Source organism: Danaus plexippus, chromosome 11 (assembly GCF_018135715.1).
Source record: "Danaus plexippus chromosome 11, MEX_DaPlex, whole genome shotgun sequence".
Classification (NCBI taxonomy): Eukaryota; Metazoa; Arthropoda; class Insecta; order Lepidoptera; family Nymphalidae; genus Danaus; species Danaus plexippus.
In genome coordinates this window covers 7335891-7357049 of record NC_083544.1, presented here as the reverse complement: position 1 = coordinate 7357049, position 21159 = coordinate 7335891, and the positions used below count along the sequence as shown (strand labels likewise).

The 21159-nt window shown below is 28.5% G+C and overlaps 1 protein-coding gene across 1 annotated transcript in view; it reads right to left on the bottom strand.

The window, feature by feature from the left end:
- LOC116765491 (protein qui-1) overlaps positions 1-21159 on the bottom strand; it is a 52592-nt gene that overhangs the window by 30808 nt on the left and 625 nt on the right. The window lies entirely within an intron of this gene.

Sequence of the window (21159 nt, the reverse complement as noted above, 5' to 3'; positions counted from 1 at the left end):
TTTGATACGTTATATAAGTTCGTTTTGAACAGCACAATGGAAGAAATTAGGGGAATAAAGTCCTAGGTATGTTTTTATACGTCAGTTGATACGGTCGGGTAAATAAAGCCGGCCAAATTTGCATACCCAAATAAAATCAAACGTAATAAATTTAATTCATTTGTTCCGCACTTGTGTTATGTGTTCTTAAGAAATAATGGTTTAATTGAATTGTAAAGCTGTAATCACAGGATATACATATATAAAAGAGAAATAGCAATAATCCGAGCCACTGTTAATGTAATTCACTTACAGATTTCATGTTTGAAACTGTGTTATTCGTGCTAAATAATTGTGCCTCTCAAATTTTGTGGGTATTCATTTAAATTGTTTCACGATGTTTATTGCGAGATCGCGTGACAGATGCCACGTCACGGGCTATTTAATTCTGGATACGGTAAAATGTTTGCCTATAAATTGATCGCTTATTATTACAAATGTTAATGTTGATATTTTGTGAGGCGAAATGTTCCATTGTAATAAATAACGTCTAAAGCCTTATTCAACACACTTTCAGTATTTAATGGTCTCTCGCAGTTTGTTATATAAAATATGATTTGCATATGATGTATATTTTACTTCTTTTCTCGATAGTAGTTATTTTGTACTGTATGATGGTCATCCCATAAAACTAGGACACTCATCAATCTAACTCGGTGGTTTAAGTTAAGCCCAGGAAATATATAATTTTTCTTAATTTATCAAAAAAAATTAAGGTGAAATTTTTATGGAATAGTAGTCTTCTTTAAGGGTCTTGAAACAAATTTATCAAAAATTACATATAAATAGATTAAGAGAGACTAAATTTTTTCGTTGCTTTTTGCTTTATATAGTCATAAAGTGACTACTAGGTCTACTCATAATTCAGTTTAAATAGCCTCTGTTGTTCAAGGATTTATAGTACAAATTAGTTTTACGATAAGTTTAATATTCTGAAAAAAATATGTTCTTTTATTAACCAAATTAACTTTTTGATCAAAATTAACCTATTTCTCAACATGTTTATCATACAATTTAAGTGAGTGACTTATTTGAAACTGATAGCATCAGCGATGATTGCTATAATCGCTGTTTTCTATAAAACTGTATAGGAAATACCCGACTACAAGAGGAAATGACGTATGGCGTTGAGGGAGACCTTAGCTTATAATTTTTGTAATAGCGTGACAGAAATATGAATAATTCATACATAGCGTGATGGTTTAAAACTACTAATGAAATACCCGTTAGTCGTTAGAGCCTCACCCAGCGAAAACCTCTGTAATTTGTTACTGAAAGCAAATATTGTATATACGTTTCGATTACATAAATGATACTGTGTTAAGATTTAACATACAAAAGATATAATTACCAATATGATTATAGTGTAATTATAGTTACAGATATTACTTTATTTACAATTTGTAGTCTGCAACAACATGTCAGTAATATCAAGCATAACCTACCTTCTTTCAATACGTGTACAATATAATCCTATACAGCTCCGAGACTTAAAAGGTATAACAGCGTAATATTTAAAAAGTTATTGAAATTATTTGCTTGGTATATTTTTATGCCAATTAGATTGAAAACGAGTTAGCGGCTCATCTGGCGGTAAAAGGCTATCGTAGCCCATGGGTAAAACATAAGGGCATTAACAGATGCGTTGCCGGTCTTATTTTTGTTGGAGTATCTTGTGAACTCGACTTTTAAAAGGCCAATGTTGTAGGTGTCGCGGAAAATCTAAGGAGATTTTGTTTGCTATCCGTACGTAATTAATTATTTATGTTGTTATTATAAAATTTATTATCAGAAAGAAACGGTAAAAATAATTTTTTCATGCTTAAAAACTTTTTCTCCCTTGATCCGGTATCTAACAATTGATTGTACACAAAATTCAGAGTACGCAAGCCCTGGAGCTATCGTTAAGTCTTTGTGGCGCACCTGTTGCAAAACAATAAATTTGTCGTAGTAACCAGGGTAGTATTTCGGCGATTTTAAACCTTTTCGCCTTTCAACAAAGTTGGAATTCAAATAGGGTTCTAAAGAATTTTGGACCTGGTGATATATCGATCGTCCACTGTAGAAGCTCGCATTGTTTTGTGGTCCCCGAAAATTAGGGCAGTTTGTTCTAAATTCCGAATTAAGTTTATTTATGCGGCTTGTTAATTGGATTAGGGATTTTAAATCAACTTTACAGACTTTGTTAAGGAAATTTTGTTAAGTAAATACTGCTGACAATGAATATAATTTTTTGTTTGCATTGTAAATAACTCAGTTTTTGGATGAAGTAATTGATTATATCATGACATAAAAAAAAATCTACTTCGTATAACGCATATTCAAACATTACATTTTTTTAGCCTTCTCGTAGAAAAATTTTGAATTAGCAGACAAATGATCCGATGGAGAAAAAACAGTGCTTATAGGATACCCGGACATCATTTTCAATATACTAAGTCCCTTGAGAAAAAAACACAATATTCCTGATTTTTATAGACCAAGCAATAGAAGTGAGGAAAGTACGACTAAAAGCTTTTAAGTTAAAAAAAAAATCAATACAGCTTCATTTTTGTTTTTATTGAATCTAGTATTATTATTTGAATTATTCTTCTTGATTTATTTTAAGTTCATTCCCTACGAGAAATATTTATTTATTTTCCAATCTACTCAACAAATTTTCTTTACAAAGTTTTGTCTCTGCTTGAATGCAGACTCACGATATCACTACGCAAAGATATTGCAGAATCATTATATTTTGAACTGTCTCCTACCATTGAATATAAATTTACGATCACCGTTTTAAACAAATGAATACTTTGATCTTAAATTTTAAAATTGAATTATAATAAAAATATACAGTCATTATATTCAAGGGTGAGATATATGGAGATTTAAACAAAAACAAGAAAGACGTTCACAAAGATCATTAATTCTCTCCTCAATATAAATTTAAGTAGCTATTCAACTTTTGCGTATCAAATTTATAACAATATTTTATTTTAAATGAAATCCGTAGTTACTTGAAAATGTAATATAAATTATATATCAGAGTCTTTCATTGAATTACACTGAGACAGTTTGTTTTACAAAATAATTAATTTCCAGCTTTGAAAATATATAAAAACACTTTAAATAATATATTATATATTATATATACTGTTTAATGAGTAAACTAATTAATATTATGTTACGAAATTTTGAGACTTAATTCCATAAATTTTAGAAATACAAATTTTGAGCGTCTTTAAAATTTTTATTAGGATAATATAGGATATAAAACGCAAAGTATTGCGGTGATAAAGTATATGAAAACGGAAGCCTTGTTTTGTTTCATAATACGGTCTTATTTATGACAACACACGTGTTTACGAGCGAGGGAAATTGTTACTCATTTCCATATATACAGTAACTTTGAGAAAGTCTAGTACATAATTTCGTAAAATAATTTGAGTCAAACTACACTTAAATTTTTCGAAAAATCTTAAATTTTCATTCAATATAAGAAGTAAATAGGGTTATATTATAAAATCAAATAGCGCTCGCATTCGTAGTTGTGCAATATGAATTTTACTTGCTAAATTTTATCATTTATGTTTTTAAATCCTAAAAATACGTTAAAAGCATTATATATATCATGACTGGATTTAATCCTGAGTTATGCACTAGATTGTTTTGGGTTATCATGTAAAACGAACTTAAAAAAATAAGAATCACTTTAGGTATGATTTTTGAAAATGATGGCAAGTAAAAAATAAAAACAAAACTGTAAAGGTGATTACCTATCTTTATTTTCCCACCTTTGAGATTAAAACAAAACTACAAACAACCATAGCAGTCGAAAGCATGGTTAGTTAGTTATATATATTGTTAGTTATACTCTCTCTATGTCTACTGCCAAAGTTAGTGTGAATAGAGTTACAAAATTTTAAGGCAATAAAACTCTTAAGGCACAGCTATTCTATCTCTTGCACAGTTTGTCTGTGGACAGTACACTTGAGTCGAATATAAAACAAGTAGGAAGTTAATTTAATATTTTAAAGGTTATGTTACATTTTACATCTTTTATAAGTGCATTATGATACACAGTTTAATGAAACTGCAACAACCCCAAGTAAAACGAGATATATGTTTTGTAGGACCATGTTTAAAATATGTACCATTCTAACTTGAATATAGTTATTTCTATTATTATTATTTTAAGAATATTTCTGCGTATACTCTTGAAAATTCATATGTCATACATGTAACATCATATAACATATACCAAGATTGTACCACCAAAAGGTTTTTTAAAGTGTTTTCTCTGCATTTTTGTCAATGTCTGTAAAATATCAAAGCTATCATTCTCTTTTTGTAGTCTTATTTAGCTATAGTGCGTTGTCATTTAAGTGCATTGCCTTCGTTCTCAAAAACGCTAATTTTAGATTATGTTGCCTAACGTACTTTGAGTAATTTCAGGATAATGATATTTTATTTTATCAATTGTCAATCCATTTATCATATTATTTTCAGTTGTCTGTGTGTATTCATCGACATTCAAACAGAAAAGCAAGTCGCTATTAAGTAACCCGATACTTTAATGCATTTTATACGTAGCAACAAATACAAAGGTTTTAGGAAGTAATCTAAAATGGAAAGATTTCTTTACAAACAAAACAATTTGATCTCTAACCAGTTGAATATAATATTTCAGAAATGCGATATTCACTTTGTGAAAATAAAATTTATATGTCTGTGAGTTTGAAAATAGAACGAAACTCTGCTTTTTTATTCAACAAAGGATGACGTAGAAGTATTACATGTTTTTGTTTTATATGTTTTTTTGTAATTTAAATTGCTTGTAACATGAAACTAAATGTAGTCAAGAACTTTTGCTTTATTCTTTCGTCAACCTTATTATCATCATCATCATCATCATCATCATCAGTCAATCGGAGCCCACTGCTGAGCAAAGGCCTCTTCTCACATGGAGAAGGTTATTATATTACCATCAAAAAAAAAAAAAAGTTATTATATTACACCTTATTATATTAATCAAAAATTTGATGTTAATTCGAAAAGGCTGACTAATCCAATCAGACGGAGCTAAGCTGAAAGTGATTTTTTCTTACTTTAAATTGCACTACATCGATTTGCCGTACAAACACTAGCTTTATTTTTTTTGTACTATATGTTTACGTGAAGCGAAATAATATTAATTTCATCATATTATGTAATTTAGAATATGTTTATGATTCAAATTTTTTGTAGTTTCATAACTTGCTCTTTTATTGAAACAGAAATTTACTAGCTCTTCTATACTTTCAACAAAAACATTTACCTTTAAATTCTTCTTTGATTTATTACATATGAATAGTTCATTAAGAACTATTTATATAAACAGAGCTTATTTTGCTTTTTATTTAAAATTAATAATTGTTTTTGTAAATATAAAATTTTCTATAGTATGCGTTAATACTGAATTCTGAGAACTTATGAAACGTTCTTGAGCCTTCTCGAAATTATTTTATTACAGAAATAAATTGAAGTTTATAATTAATTATTAAATACGTAAAAAATAATGCACATAATTAAAAGCATTTGTATGTAAGTTTCATATTACACAACATAAATACTATTTAGGTTAAAATTCTTCAATAACATCTCAACAAACAGCTAATGAAGGGCAGAAACTAGTATATACATGAAATAGACACAACATTATCCAAAACTGTGTCAAATTCTCGTATAAAACCTTTTACGCACAGAAATGCACAGTTCGTGACTCCGCACATAATGCGGCCACGAACTCCAAATGGCTATTTCAAGCTTTTTCCAAATTAGATTTAAAACACTTTGAGCCGTTTGTTTTTATACACTTATGTTTTAAATTCACATATAAAATGGCAACCAATTTAAGATTTTCATTATTAATTTTAAGGGTCTATATTCAACAAGCTATATGAACGTTTAAAGAAACAATACTTTAAATTAACAATACTGTCATTTAATACTTTACTCATATTTTGTTATTTGTGCCCTTCATGGTATATAAGATTTACGCGTATACACATTTAAACGAAACTAAGTTTTTCGGATACCACGCCTATCCTTTACAGTTTACATCAACCGTGATCGCGGTTAGTTTCATTAAAAAAATGTTTTATTCTTACCACAAGTTTGTATCAACACACAGCGTGATTGGCGTTTTCGGTTTTTCATTCAAAAGCGTGAATATATTTAATTTATCACGTGTGAGGATTTAATAATGAAAAATAAGAAACCCTTCTTACGTTGTGTGATGAATAAAACTTGTGATAAGTCTACGAGAACAAGGACCTTCTATAAATTTTGTAGGTACGAATTCACTCAATTCAATAACAATGTTTCAAAATACTTTACTTTAAATTTATAGTAAGGTTAGTATGTAGAAACGATTATTACGTTTAGTGCCAATTTCATTGTACTCAATCTACAGACGTTTTGTCCTAAAACAAAACAAGAGCCCTGGGACCTGAGAAAATAAAGACTTTTGTGAATGTTTTTAAAGGAATAGGAAAGTTATTAACATTAAATTAATTGCGCAAACAAGTATGGTCTAGTTATGAAACATAAAGGGAATTTCATTTGAATTGTGGTTGAAGTACAAAAGAAAATCTTAATTTAAACTTTAAGGAGGTTTAATAAGGCTTGACTTATTAAATTTTATAAGAATTCTTTAACCGGGAGCTCGAAACGGAGAACTATCCTGAGTAAATAATCGTAATATTCTAGATTCATATAGAAACAACTTTGTGAAGCATGTTTTCGTGTGGTAAATAAAATCGATATGACAGTTGTGATTAAATTTTATATGTAGAAAGTTGGGACTAAAATTTAAATATTTCTTCATGTGATTGCGCCTAATATGATATTGTTAATAATATTAGTGGTTCAAGGAACACGCTTACTAAGTTTCTAAATTATCTAAAAATATTTAATTAGAATATACTATTTATCAAATTTCTAATTTTTTCATGTAAGTGAAATGAACTATTCCAGAAGTGAGTCGATCAAAAAATGATATATCTTATAAAATGTCTCTCAAAAATTATTATATATGGGAAACTTTTTGAGAAATAATAACCATATATATATATTTATTTAAGCAATTATTTTTGTGAATATTGTTCAAGACTAAAATATTTTAAATTTTTACCTTTGACTGCCACTTGTATTTAAGAAGTATTTTTTATTTTTCTTATCCTAGTTAATGGTATGCTGTATTTATTTCAATTCAAAGGTATGTATTTTGTTCAACAAAAATATAAAAAAAATATCATAACTTGCCATTTTGATTCGCAGCCATGAATCATAACGGGACTAAATCGGCAGCCGATAAAAACAAAAATAGACTGAAAACGTTTGGTAAACGCGTTCATTTTATACATTATTCCATTAACCAACAGTCAATTATTAGCTAAGAAAATAAAATCAGTGGCGTTATAAATGCTTTTATAAATTATCAATGTATATATATATTTATATGTATTTCATAGCATAAAAACAAGGAATTATGAATTCATTGATGTTAATTCGTACAAACAGAGAACTGTTTTAATTGGAATATAATTACTTAACATATCAATGTTTTCTATATGTATCTATATATATTTACATTAATGTATGTGTAGCGGGTGAATATGACATGGGTATGTCTGTGTATGTGTGTGTGTAGATATAGTAGAAAATATCATCATTTCTAACAACGACCGCGTTAAAATTTAGTCCAACGGTCTGCGGAATTAGATATAACGTACACAAACAAACTGAAAGAACGTTGTAATAAATCTTAAGACATAGCTCATAAATATAACAGCGCAGCATCCGGTCGCCTTTAATCCAAACTGTTCTTTACTGCTTGCAACATGTAAACTATATTCCCTTGAACTCGGGAAACATATTTTAAACTCGAAATAATGTTTAGTAAGCCGCAAACAAAGGCCACGGGCCATCGGATATGTAAGGTTAGGGGTTCTTTTTGGGTCCATCCCTGTTATATTTAACCAAAAAGAGATAAATTCCATTAAATTTTTTGCAAACATTAAAGTAACAGTTTCATAATGTGGGATTAGTAATGTTTACTGGCTCAATGGACCTCCAAACTAAAACGTGTATCTTTGATTGGAGTCAATTAGCTGTAAACTGAAATTGTACAATGAGTACTTGTAAAAAAAACAAAATTTATTACAAATATTAATGTTTTTGGATTTCATTCGAGAGAGTCTACAAAGTAAAATATACTCAAATAATTTCTTCTTTCGAAAATTCATCTTTATATAAATTTTTATCCAATCCAATTGCATAAGGAAGTAATAAGTTTTGCTGAAAGAGTTAACACATTCTACTATAAATTGTTTATCCAGTTGATTGCAGTCAATGCATACGTCTCTATAAAATGTTTGTCTATCAGCTATTTCTACAAAATGTACGCCTCGATGAGCATAGCTTAAATAATGTTTAGACTTTCGAATAATCTTAACATTAAGGAAATTGATAAAAATAAATCAACTCAATATCCAGAATTAACTGACAGTTTTCTTTGATATAGTTTTAACACTAATAAAAAGATGCAAGTCTAGATTGGCGTAAACTGTTTAAAACTCGGTATTTGAGAATGATGTTCAAAGCCTAAACTTTTTATGAACAGTTGCCTCGTAATTCTATCATTCATAATTTACTTTGGTCTCGGGCCAGCGTAGTAAAATTCTGCTTGTTGTTAAATATGAGAATTTTCGAATACTAACCAAAGAATGACGGTATATCGGGAATAAAAATATATACTAATATTTTTAGAAACTTATGAAAAAGTATTTGTTTTAGACAAATATTTAACGCTTAAAATATTTAAGTGAAACAATTTGTTGCTTAGATAGGTTATATTTTAAATTTAATTTATCACCAAACGCGTCGATCTCAGTAGTTACCACACTCGAATGTAGTGTACAAGGTAATGTCAATTAGTTTGATTAAATTTCGTTTTTCGTATTAATTAATCTAAACTAACATAAAAATATGAACATAACTACTACAACAGCTGGATATTGACGCCCTACATTCAAAAAGCAAAATTAATATTACTTCAGCTGATTATTCAAAAGGATCTAACTTTAGACACTACAAATGAGAATAGAAACGTATTTCTGCGCTAAAACCTGGGATACTAGACCTTAACATATTTGTGGTAACAACGTCTTTGCTGGTTGTTTTTGGTATTTAGTTTCTAAAGTGGCGCGAAAACATTTGTATTTCAGTAAGAAGCAATTCGTTCTAGAGAACTTGTGAGACGAGATCACTTGCGTAATCTGCATATCATTATAAAAGTACTCTCTACATATTTTTAGCTATATAACAATGAATTTGTTTTGCATTTTCAAATTATGAGAAATTACACCCCCGTATTTTTTAATTTAAAATATATTTGAATACATTTTAAGCTTGAATTTAAAAATATAAGCTGTTTTGATACAGCAAATCAGGAAGCATTTGATCACTATATATATATGTATTGTGAAAACGTATCCAAAAATACCTATAGTATTCAATAATAGTTGTATATAAATAGTTCTGAACAATGGCACCTCAGATTTGGTTTAAACATATTTTTCTTGCTTTGCGCTCCCAAGTGGTCTATGTCTAATATGTACTATCTAATTCTGTATAATATATAAAAAAAACTGGATTCCCAGTTAAATCATATTATGAACTCGACTGGGCTTGATGGATACAAGCGAAGGAACACGGTAAAGGCTTGTCACGCGAGCAAGATGCGGTAATAATACGATTAAACACGCCATGGAGCTGCGACAATCGGCACGACATTCCGATCCACCCGTAACTCAAATACAACATTCACGTTTTAGTTTGTCCTTAGAAATGGTTATAAAAATGTATTTCATGACAATGTTCGTGAAAACTTCACAGAATATTTTATTATACAATCCAAACAGTTGATACATTAATTTCTTATGAATAACTAATCAGAAAATTTATATATTTTTCATATTAACATAAGCTAAATATCCCACTATTTTATATAATATCACCTACATATAATATTTAGAACCATGACAAAAAAGACTTTAATAAAAGGTTAAATTTTAACAATTTAATTTGAAATACGTTTACTGTAACTAAAAGCCAAACTTGTCAGAGCAGTCCAAATAGTAATATGTTACATTTATAAATCTTGAATGATTATGGTATTAACTTACACAACAAAATAAATATAAAAAATGTCTTTCAGAAGAGCAGGTTTAAATCCATCCGATTACAGGTAATGCGATTAGCCTTATTGCGCCAGTGAAGCAGACTTTAAGACATTTTGTTCTTGAATTAAGTATACTCAAACGAGTATATAAAATATCTTATTTAATAAAATTTCTTAAGCGTCACATTCTTTACAGAAGGAAATTTATATTAAGTTTTATTCATTATTTTGTTAGCATACTTTTTAATGATTAATTGACAAAGTGATTTTTACAAAACAATTTACAGATAAAAGCTAGACTTATCTTTAACAGCGTGGTGACCTGGCTTGGGGACATAAATTCATGTCATTTTACAGATCGTATAATTTCCTTAATGGGACGTTAAACTGAGCGTTCATGTCCGTTCTAGATAATCTTACCTTTAAAAAATTGTGACTCACTGTCATTTTATGTTTTTGTACCTGGAGAAAGTTTGCTGTTTATTCGTAAACACAATTTTTTTTCTGAAATATCAAGTTCCATTTATATTATATTTATGTTACGCTTAAGGTTTAAATTTTTAATAAAAAAATAAAGATGCATTTGCCGGTATGTTAACGATAAAATATAAAAAAAAGTGGTGAGATCAAAAATATTTGGTTTATATAAAACAATTAATTTTATATTTAAGATTTTCTTTTGGTACGATCTTAAAAAAAATCTCATGATATATATATCATTAAAAATATGTGAATAGAAACATCGCAAAAAATATATATATTTTTTTAAACATTAAACTTGGTAAAGAGACTCTTTGATCACAACGAGACAATCTTTGTGTATAGATACCCTTTTAATTTAATTTTACTCCTGAGAGTCCTTAATAATCCTGTTATTTTTTAATAAATTATAAAATTAACTTTCGTATATTCTATACTTATTAAAATATTTTAAAAACTGATGAAACGACGAAGTCATCATAGATCAGCGTTAGAAGAAATGATTAATGAGTGTCATATTTATTTATCAGACTAGAGTTATTGGAATGAACTAGGAACACTAGTGATAAAGACAAATAGTTTACAAAATGCTATCTTTGTATCTACTTATGCATATATTCTGTTTGTATAACGAGGTCTCGTGCACTTGAAACTGGAGGAGCACTTATGGCGGTATGGCTGAGAGGGCAGAATTAATAAGTTCACAGGCATGGCAAAATAAAGAGGTCAGAATAATCTTCTCTTGCCGTTGTTCAGCTATTTTGTAATATATGGATCATGGTTATCAGTAAAATAAATATATTATATAACTTTGCGACATATGACTATTTTTTAAGCAAACAGACATTTTACATGTTAGTCAACCCAAAGACGTAATCTTAAATTATTTAATTTAAAACTGTTATCTTACTTATTTTGCATAAATAAGAAATAAACATACATAATATTTAATAAAAGTAAAAGTTTACAGTTCATGCATAAATAAGACATTATTCAATGACAAGTTATCTTAATATTGAAATATTCATATATTGAGTGAACGGTACAATCAATGTTAATTTAGGTTTAATAAATTATAGTTAATATAAAACATTAATACACATAATTTTGTATAAAATCTGATTCCCGACGAATAATTAAATATAATAATTATAATAGTAAACATTTGCTCCAAAACTCGACTAACGATTTTATAAAAATAACCGTGATAATACCAATATTTTTTTATCATCACAGATAGCAACGAATAGTTTAGTTCGATCTTGTCGCATATTATCATTGTTCTCTCAGCAAATAAGCCTTAAGCGTAATGTTTGAGGTAATATTTGTAAATGTGATACGAGAGAACCTTCAAGAATATTTGCTTACTGATAACACTACTAGTATATCTTTATCCGAAGTGTATAGGTGTTAATAAAGGCGGTATAATTTACATCAATATTCAAACAAACCTGATAAATGATATGGAAAAACTCTGTACAATTATATAACCCTTGAAGTGTCTAAAGAGAAAAGGATTTTTATTTCCGACGATATTCATCTAAAAAATAAATTCAGAAACAGATAGTATGTTCTAAAAATATAACTTTTATGTTTATCAAAGTACAAAATGTGAATCCAAATCCGGGATTAAAAATGTTATGCATTTCTTAGTTTGCGACGTCTGTTTACCGATTTAACTCCAAGGCATTAAATTTAAATTCATGGTAAGCTTGCCACTCGGTAGAAATAGGAAGATTACGCTACTACACTATCTTCAACTGTGTAGGTATGTTGATAGTATTCTTTTACGGAGTCTCATTTTGTATATTATCTTTGAAAATATGATAAGGATTCCTTTTCCAACCTCTACATTGACATGACATTTTGTAAATAAATCTGTAAAAAATATAAATTATTATAAGAATTAAAGTAAATTAAATTCTTTCCAACCCAGAAAATAAACGTTTTGACTAGAAAAATTGCTTTCAAAAAAATATCAATATACGCCGTGAATAACAATTCGCGTTATGAATATCAAGAACGTTGTCGTTTAACTCCGGAGAAGGAAGATACGAGATTGGAATCTTAACATGCATTTGTCACGAACTCGCAGACTACGTGCGTGATATTCCATTCTTATTCAGTAAAAATAAAACGGTTTTTATGTTTTTCTAAAATTTATCCATTATAAAATATAAGAACATATGAGGGACTGTACTAAATATTAAATGTTGTTTAATTTTTGTCATAACATTTAAATGTTACGTCATCGAATTCTCATGATTTTCGATAAATTTACTTGTTGCAATGTAAAAAAAATTACCAAAAAAAAAAAGAAATGTTTTCAAACAGAAAAGATAACAGTTAAAATTACAATATAACTTTTCATTAATTAAATAAACGTTTTTAATAAATTAAAATTTTAATTATTAAATATAGAATAAAAAAAAATCATCGACACAAGCAGGATTTCAACTTGCAACCTCCGGAACATTGCGTTCCAGGTGCTTGAACCTATTGTCTCGAGACTATAAATTAAGAAGCATTTTATATACCTAACGATCTTATCGAGGCGGATATGCCATCTATTAAGTTTTAGTACAGAAGAAACATTGTAAAGATGCCACCACCAGAATTAAAGGAGCTAAAATTGGTGATGTCTCAATGATATTTTTTAACTTAAATTTTAATTTTGATAAATATATTCTTAAATTAATTATGTGAGTAAAAACTGTTATATTGTAATTAGATTCTAAGGATACGTCTCGGCTTAATATCAGGTGGGATGATATCCAAGTACTATCTATTTTTAATTAAAATTAAGAAAAACAGTAGATACTATCGTTACACGACATTTGATTTTTTTTTCTAAACTTCGCTACATCAGATCCTACTTAGAGCCCTTAAGAGGTTTTCTTTCTAACAGAAAAGAATCATTAAATTTGTTTTAAAATGGATTAAGTTATTCTCGAACACACATAAAAAATTACGGGCGGATTGGGAGACTTCCTCGTGTAATTAATACCGACTTTCCAAGTTTCGCATGAATTTGAAAGGACTGAATGTCAAAATATTACATACATGAAAAATTATAGAGTCCGAACAGTGAAATCATCTCAAAAGGGCAAAAAACGGTTAAAACTTTTCGTATTTAACGAACAAATTAAAACGCTGGGGCTATCTCACCTGAACCAATTTTCGTTCTATCGAAAGCGGAGAATTTTATTGGAGAGTAATTAGACATTTAACAAAAGATATATATGAATTCAATATACTAAATAGATTGTATTACAATTCTTTTAAAAAAATTAAATATTTAAAACTAGAATAAAAACAACTATCTTTAAATCGATAGACATATATTAGAGAATAAAATATTTTATGTACATATATTTAAATATTCATTTGGTTTGTTTTCATGCTACTTTTAGTGGATTGAAAAATAACCGGACTGATAAATATATTGATCGGTATAACATTTCCAAATTTTTAAGGGTTAGCGATAGTAAATTCTATTCAATAGTGAAAAATTGGTTACAAAGAGATTGGACATCTAATTTAATGAAAACATTTTTGAGGCAAACTTAAAAGCCTTTTACATTTAATATATAACAACATTTTATTATTGAAAACATTAAAGTGTGGACCTTAAACAGCCGATTAAGCGTAAAAGGGTAACCGAGAAACTTTAAAGTTCAAACAGACTAAAAGCTGTTTAGAATTGATCGGCCCTCACTAATTATAAGTTCCCTGGCGGAACGTTCTCTGTTTTGTTAATGGAATAAATTATTTTGCAGGGATGTACTTTATTTTTATTAAAAAAATACATAAAATAACTGAATTAAAAATGAACATTTTATCAAATAAATTTTAATGTTTGAATTTTAAATTCCTGTGATACCCAATAGTACCTTCATACCCTAAACTATTTAACCTTCAACCAAAGGGGTGGTTGCGTTTGATCATCGTGTGACGCACTCCGTGTTAATGACGCAAGTTACGTTTGTCTTTATTTACATTTACACTTAATAAGCAGCGTTAGTGGAAATGGGTTCTGTGGGCGTTTTTTTAATACAACGCATGTAATAAGTTGCTCAGGTTATCCGCAATGATACCACATTCGCGTACCGGCTTTTATAATAATTTATTATGAAAAAAAAACATAGTTCCGTAAAGATTGATTACAGTAAATAGTTCTATTTTTTAAACAAATCGAAACGTTAGTAGTTTAAACGCCAATAAACTAATGATTTTTAAGGTCCAAAAGTTTTATACTAAAGACGACAGTACTCCTAAAGTATATTTTCATAATTTTGTTTTAATAAGTTTCTAAGCAAGTTCAATGTATTAAAAAAATATGAATATATCCATTTATTTAGTATTTCCATTAAAATGGAAACTCTCGTACCGCTTGTTTGTATACACCTTTTATTGTAAATTTAATTTGTAATGTATTTTAAGTAAAATTTGTGTTAACTATTATTTTGCATAGAATAACGATCATAATGCCAAAATTCTACTCAAAACTGAAATGATACGACATCTGCGTATATTTTTTGAAATTTCAATACATCTCTATTGTTGTTTTGGTATTGGATACAATTTATTCCTGCCGAAAAAGAACTATCTATTTAAGACTAAGTTTAATTTTTTTTTTGTCATAATAAAGTGTAGCTGTTATAGTATGGATTCAAAGATCTGGAATTGAGTCGAGTCCCTTGACACAGATTCTTTTGGTCCAGCTTCCAGTCAAGCTCTCGCATTATGTAAGGAAGGGGAATTATACCAAGTATTGATTGTAGGTAGGGGAGGCTAAAATAAAGCGATCTTGCTATTCTCGTATCCCGGTACATAATTGATATTGAGCTCCGTACCACCTCATCATTTATTTACCGCTCCAATTCCAAAGACTTTCAGCGTAACTCAGGCGTGTTTTATTAAAAATTTGTTATATAATACATGTAGAGATTACAACGAAATAAATGAATTCTATGAAATGGGGGATCAAACGAATTAATCGACACCCGAAAATTAGAGGTGTAAATTGTACATTTAATATAACATACAAAACTCAAAGGGAAAACGTGACATCGAATGCTGATTGCCTTTCATTTATTCAAAAGTCCTACAAGCCATGGCTCGTTTGCGTTGTACAATAATTGTGTTATAGCTATAGGAATTTACATCGGCAATTCCATGCGAGACCAAATAATAACATTTTGCAGTAAATTTTAATGACACGTTTATATTGGGAATGTTTGTTTTGAAGAGATATAAATATTAAGAACAAGTTGTATATAAATATAATTCGTTCTATAAATGTAATTATACTAAATTTAAATACATATATAAATTTATATAGCTGTTAAAAGCTAGAATTATAAAAGTATAGTGTAATTTATATCTACTTTGCCACATTGAACGAGTATTGATGTAGTGAAATGGAGCTCAACTTTACCATGAAACAGAATGAGATAGTTTTAGCAGTATAATATTTAAAGCAACATGATAAAAAGACCTTCAAATTCATCTTCCAACAACACCATATATTAGGACCTTGTTTATTTATAAGATAGTTTTTTTATTGATTGTTCTTGGCTCTGATTCATAGAAGATGATTGAGAAAACTAACCTACAAAAAACTTGTCCTCGGAGAAATCAAAAATACATGTTTTTTTCTAAGGCCATTTTGGTTAGTCCGTAAAAGATTTAGCCAATTTTTGTCCTCTTGTGATTTTTATTTTACCATTGGTCTGATAATATAATATACACTGTGTTTGAAAGATTTTCGGTAGTCATTAATGCCTTTTGGATTTATGCGTTTTTACTACCCATTTGTGCCATTTTTTTTTTATAGTTTAGCTAGTTTATTTCAGTTTTGTTTTTCAGTTTTTGTTTTTTAAGATTATAGTATAATCTAATAATATATATGTTACATATGTATATATATTATTACATATATATATTACACAGACAGAGAGCCGACGGCCTCCCGTTTTCACTATCTTCTTAAGGCTTTTTTCTTTTATAATTCACTATAAATAACATAAAAAAAATGAGAGCTGAAGCCGTATTTACTCTTTTCTATAACCTCAAATGTATGGAAATCAAATTTACCTTCTAACTATAAAATTTCAATCACTGTTGTTCTAGAGTATTTTTTTATTAGAATAGTTGAAAAGAAATCACGCTTAGTAAAGTAATATCTTAGGATATAAGCAAATAAAAGCATTTACATTAAATGCCACCTTAAGTGGATATTGTGCCCTAAATATATTTGCACTTGAATCTCCAAACCTTTCATAAGACAGATTTATTTGTATGCTATTCTTCATTATGAAGTATATGAGCAATATATAATATAAAAAAAAATATCTAACTGTCATGAGATGCCAATACCAAGTCATAATGTAATTTTTGATGTCTAAGATTTCCATGTAAGCACGTTTCAATGAAACTAGGTTTTTGGATATTACGCGTGTGCTTTACGGTAGCAGTGATCAATATAAATTTAATTAATTTCTAACTTATTCATGCTTGACCAGTTTTATATACCAAGAATTCTTTTTGTATTTTCTTCGATTTCTTCAGTAACGACTTAACTCGTAACCGTCTATCAAGCTCCGTGTGTTACTGTCTTGAATCATATAAAGTAAATTTTAATCTTATAACTATTTCAGCCTTGTCATGCCTACATCTTCATCAGCAGTTTGCTTATATTATGTGTCAGCAAGCAACTGTACGAAAATGTATTTCAATAATGAGCTATTGTTAATGGTAACAAATATAAGTAAAATACATTATATACCATTGTGTAAATCATAATATCATATATGTAACTTATGTAATTAGAGCCTTAAATACTCACACACTTTAAAATATTCATTGCCATTAATACTGATATCATACATTGGTGTTTGAAACGGAAATGTAGTGTAAATAAGGACATACGATGAGACGACTTAAATAAATTTGGCGCCTTATACGTAAAGAGCGTGCCTTGTGACTTATAATAATCTAAATAAACTTGTTTTGCAATATGTGAGAAGCGTGAATTTTTATTTGCTTTCTCAATATGAACGAACTCATGACGAATTATGAATGTTAAATTAAAATACTACGTGTTAATTAGCTTAGAGTTCATACTTTTTAAACCTTGCACTATTAATATTTTAATGAAAAGGAAAATCCCAGGGACCTTTTAAAACATACGCTTTTCGAAAGCTAAATAAAACCACGGTTTACAACTCCGAGACCACTGGTCGTATGTCTAGATTTAATTTGGAACAAATTTTCGAATACTCTTTTTATGAATACGTTCTCGAAATGTAGAATCTGCTTGAAGTCGAGCACTAACTTTGATTAAATCGAACCTTAATTTGAATAGAAGCAGTTTATAGTTTAAAATATGGATGTTTAAGGGTTTTCAAGTCTTAATTAAATTTTCTTTGAAATTAAAATACGAAGAATATTTTTTTTTTAGAACCAATAAATAAAATGAAATTCCTCTTAACTAGGTAATATATAACTAACTAGCTTTGCTTTATAAAATTTTGAATCAAATGAAAGTGTTAATATTTTACAAAACCAAATCACTTAAAAGAATAGTTATAAATTAGAAAAATCAAGCAAAAATCTCATTTTTTCCGTCAAGTTTATAAATTGCAAATCTGTACATTTGGTAATTATATTTCTTTTGGTATTACATATATGCATATGTATTTGTCATGACAGTTATAACAAAAAATCACGATACCTAATAATTTCGTATGATTTTTTTAACTAGTCTGTATTATCCTTTACCAAAACATTTTATTTCTTTAGGACGCGTTTATAATATACTCCTCAAATATATTATTACGTCATGTAAAATAACTGGAAAATCTTTAATGGAGAGTGGCAGCATTTTGTTATGGTCATTTGCAAGAAAATGATCGTTATGTTTTATCGCACTGAGGAACGAATTTTAGAAATCAGAGAGAAATAACATATCAAAAGATTAAATTTTTGCGTCCTATTTCGTGAAGTTTTTTATGAAAATCCAGGTGAACTGTCCCATAAAACCTGAGTTAGCTTGAGCTTTTTTAAGTCAAATCATGACTTATCTTTTTTTTTCCAACATTCTAAATAATATAATAAAAATTTCAGTGATTTTGTTAATGTGTTCTATATGCATATTAATAAGTATATACATAGTATATAAATCTTATAAAGTCTGTCAAACAGAATTTAAATCTCAGTGGATGGTCAGAAATGGAACTGAAATCAAATTTGCAAAATACAACCTTTTATAAGTACATTAATATTACTATTATTTTGTTGATCAGTCTCATCTTATAAAATAGGTCCACAGATTTTTTTTTAACGAAATTATTTAACAGTTTCTTTTTGTAAAACATTTTGCAATCCTTTTAACCTTTTAATTCTTATAATAAAATTGTATTTATGTTCCTTCAATTATATACAGTAATTGTATAAAGCTCAAACTGAGTCAGCCTTTAAAAGATAGAAAATTATTTCCAGTTTTAATTTTATACTGGGTGAAGACACTTTTTAATCTATTTTATCAGTACAGCATTAGTTATCTATATAACTCTGATTACTAGGCAAGTTTGTTCGATATTTTTGTATGTCAATATTCATTTTACTGTAACACGCACGTTTGGCTGTCGTGAACAATACATCTGTGTCCTTACAATGACTTTTATAATTAATTTGAACTAAAAGAAACTAGTTAAGACCAAGGTTATAGTGAATAATGCCCATGTAAACTCAAAGTACGGCTGGTCCATAAATTTAAGGTCATTCAGCGAACTTGGAAGCGTTTTATAATAGGAGTTTATCTAGTAGACCGAATTTTAAATACAGTCAAACTAGAGAGAACTAAATCACTCATGCTTTTAGCATAATTTGAACGTGGAAATGGGCGGTCATATCCCCAGACGATTAGTCTATCGCTGGAGGTGAATAGGTATTAGTGTGAAGACCGTGCTAAGGACACGTAGTATAGAACGTCTGACAGGGCGATGGACCGACGGTTTGAGGAAATGCTGGTAGCACCAGGATGTGGACTGTCCAAGACCGGAACAGTTATCATATTAAGAGGTCTTCACGTTCAGTAATAGACATAGTTAGGCTAATTTGAAAATGACTATGTAAAGATGTTAAAAAAATGGTGAACGCTTTCGGAACGGCTCTGTTACAAAGTTTTTTAAGAGTTTTGTAAAGTATTTAGTAGAAGTATTAGTCCTGAACACGAAAAGTATAATAGGTTTTGTTATTAAAAACAACCTTATCATAAGCATCCCATTATATTTGTGGGTTAATTGAATTTCATGAATAAATTTTAACTGTAACTAATTTTTCATACACATTTGCAAACACAAATATTGTGATGTAATTCTAGTAATTATTGTCCAAGAAATCTATTGTTTTATAAAATAAATAAAATTAGCACCCTAATTGCTATATGAAAAATGTTTAATTGGAGGTCAGATGTGAAAATTTTGTGTATTAAAAATATACTTCATTAATTCCAAGATATTATATTGTCTGGTTGTACTAAACTTACCAGCAACTTGTGATTTCACAATTCTACGATAAAATTTACGTATACGTGAATACAAAAATTTTCCTGGAACCATAATTCTACAAACGTCATTACAACAACAAAACGATAATATTTATGAAAGAATTTCTCGCCAGCGGAAAATGATACTAATCTATTACGGTTGGAGATTGTTATTTTTGGCTCTTAATAAATAATCTCCAAATTATTATAATAATTCTGTACTGCAATATCAAAATGGGAATTAAAATGTCTAAATAATATTTTAGGTTTTTGCGAGTACTCTTTGTAATGAAACTATGGTTTTCGGATTTTACTTGTGTATTTTATTTTTTTACATTCGATCCAACATTTCTATTACTACTACAACAATGATTACTAGAACATGAGGAAAAAAAATTTTGCCTTACTGTTTGTCATTTTATGTTGGGAAATAACATAATACGCGAGTGAAATCCGAATACCTTGGACTTATTTAGAGTCATTTAATTTAAGCATTATATTTCCATAAGTTTATCAATTATAGTAAATCAACTTTTTTGCAAGCGAAACCACGACTTAGTCGTTAGTGTATGAAGTATTGGAAATAAATAATATAAGTAATATGAATATCAATTGTACTCAAAAGGTATTTCTGGTCTCAGCGTCAAAACAAGAAACAATAAATACACATTTTCGATGAAATATTATTTGTAATTCCATAGCCATTCTTCAAGCAAAACATTACTAACTTTACATATGCTAATATGACAATGCGTAGAATTTTAACGAAACGGGCTTCCTATCTAATGGGTACACTATTATGACCCATGTAGTAAAAATGTATACAATAAATATTTTTTTCTAGCACATTTAGATAACAAAGTCGTTTGAATTTGGG